The following is a 2,706-nucleotide window of genomic DNA, read 5'->3' on the forward strand; positions in this document are numbered from 1 at the left end:
GACTATCAGCAGACACAATCTAAATATATTATTAATATTATAATTCTGTACTAACACATAGCCTTTGAGAAACTATACACTTGGTTTAACATGTACCAGGAAAAGTTGTCACATGTTCTATGGAAAATCCATACCAACTTGTCACCCTTAACATGTCATTATATCCCACATGATAAAAAGCTTGAAAACTATTCAAAGAAACACTGACATAACAAGGAAATTACAAAACTGGCTTGTGATACATTTTGTATATGGGTTGACATTCAGTGGAGCTTACAAAGCCTTGCATTGTTTTGCTCTTTTTCCACAATATCAGTGACTTTTTGCGACACAATGTAAAATGTATCATTGTCATCATATTAAATCACTGGAGATTGGAACTGGAATACATTTACAGTACACATTCTGGTATGGCTAATATAGTAATAAGACCTTAATAGCTTGTGTCGAATCATCTGACAACCATCAGACACAAAAACAAATCTAAATGTTTGTCAAAATAAGGCAAAATACAGTAACCTATGGTCTCTACATGTATCAATACTGACCACCTGAGGCACATGGCACACCGACAATGTTAACTTTTGGGAAATATGTTGTAGAACTGCTCATGTATAAACAATCCTATCCACATCTGACTCCACTGCTGCAATGCACCCTGGGTAAGGCTGTCTGTTCTGTGTTTGCATGTTGGATGTCTTGGTGGTGATATGGAGTCCTTCTTCGGAGTCAGTTCCTGTATGATTGAACAAAAGTATCATTAAACATTGATTCACATCACTGAGAAACATGTCACATGATTATTTACGGTGCAACTTACAAAAGCACTAACTTACTTCAAGATAGCATTTACAAACATACATGTATACAATCTAAACCAAACATCATCAGCAGATCATGTTAGTTACACAATTTTAGGTGCAGGTACTCAGCTTTAAATTAGGTACAGGTCCAGACATGCACTTGAACTCCTTGTTCACATAATGGTTGAACTTTAATAAAGACAATGACATCATTGACATGTGTACTACCGGTAGGTTCTTTAAGGTCTAATTATTTCCATTCCCCGCATATTAGCGGTCCAGAATTTTGGACTTGTACCTAAAGAATTTTACTATTTCTGTGCTGAATTTTACAGACACATGGCACTAATCATCAACATTGGCACCCTTCAGCTCAGGTACAGGTTCAGACCTGACCATGATATTTGTTTAGGAACACATTATTACTAAAGTGTGGTGATACTGAGGAGCATGCAGGGGTGTAGTCTTACCTAAGGAGCCTGTAGCAGCAGTCAGGTACTCAAAGACTCAGAACTTCTGGCAGTTGCGTGCCTTTCATCTAGACTGTCCTTACAACTTCTGCTGCATCTGCCGTAGTAGTACATCCTGGAGGTATGTAAAAGGGAAAAATTACACAGGTGACAAACTGTTTCACATTATTTACATTTGTCAGAAGACTAACCTGAGGCATCCGCAATATACAAGTCTTGACGAATCAGCTGTAACTAAAATGTCTAACAATCATTTTGCATTGGGGGGTTTTACTTAACAATACTGCTTCTTTTGTATTCATTTATTTATTGATCTTATTCTGCTTCTAGTTCACTAGCCAGTAGCCACAAATTATCATAGGACAAATATTTCACTATTTTTTCACAGCTCTTTTCAATACACAAAAGTCATGTACTTACTGTACAGAAATGCCTACTGATCGTTGGGAAGTAGTAGTACAAGACCTTGTAATATTATACTATATATATATATATATATACATATATTACAAGACCTTGTAATATTATACTATATATATATATACTATCTAATAATCTATAAATGAGGGAGGGGCTAGGGGGCCGGGGAAGTTAGTTGGAGACATTCTATTGTTTCTAGCGAAGACATCAAGAACAACAAGACAGGAAAGGTAACTGAATCTAGTTTTGTTTTGTTTTTTAATACTTTTAATACAGTAATCATTTTCTAAAATGTACTTTTGCACTTACCGAAGGCAAAGGCTGTTCATGCTGCTTTGTTATTTTGCTGCGATGCCAGCCGGACAAGGGGGAGGGGGGCGACGAAAGTTGCTAACGCCACTATTCGAAATTTGCGAGCGTTCGAACCGACATCACATCTCCCCTCGATTCCCCAGCCTCTCCAAAATTGATTTCCGATCATGGTAGACTCCGTTGGTGCCATTACCGCGCAAAATTAGCGATTTAAACGCCTGTTTTCTGTACGATCTCCGCTCTGTCGACCAACGTAGCAGGCCACAGTACGAATGCGACCCCCGCAGCCAATGACGCGGGTATAGAAAGTAGTGCAGCGAATATTCTTGAAGGCTGGGTAGAAAGCCTAATAAGAGCGTCAGCCAGGTGTAAATTGTGCTGTGTGGTGTAGAAATGTATCGGGTTTGAGACTGTATGATTTGATTTGTGAAGGTTTTGCAGTTCGTGTATAAATGCGCCGCATTGTGCAACTGGCTTTCCGGGTGAGTCGGCTGCAGTTCAGGTCACGTCCGTAGGAGGCGATTTCAAAGTGTACGTCACGAGCAGATACGCCGACAGGATTTTTTGGTTTCTAGATATTTTGTAGTTTGTACCTTCTTCTCAAACATATTCGATTTTCGTATTTGTGAAGTGCACCCTGCTATAATTTTTACCGCGTCGAAGTGAGTCATCTTGGGGTCCTTAACTATAGAAATCCCCAT

The 2,706-nt window shown here is 38.9% G+C and overlaps 1 long non-coding RNA gene across 1 annotated transcript; it reads right to left on the bottom strand.

Annotated features, from left to right (window-relative positions):
• Positions 1 to 676: 676 nt before the first annotated feature.
• LOC109463539 lies at positions 677 to 2,248 on the bottom strand. Its single transcript, XR_002139829.1, has 3 exons — positions 2,003 to 2,248; positions 1,274 to 1,388; positions 677 to 736 (listed from the first exon to the last, which is right to left on the bottom strand). It is a non-coding gene; the product is annotated as an uncharacterized LOC109463539 (long non-coding RNA).
• Positions 2,249 to 2,706: the final 458 nt, after the last annotated feature.

This window comes from Branchiostoma belcheri, unplaced genomic scaffold (genome assembly GCF_001625305.1).
Source record: "Branchiostoma belcheri isolate BF01 breed outbred unplaced genomic scaffold, Haploidv18h27 scaffold1277, whole genome shotgun sequence".
Lineage (NCBI taxonomy): Eukaryota > Metazoa > Chordata > Leptocardii > Amphioxiformes > Branchiostomatidae > Branchiostoma > Branchiostoma belcheri.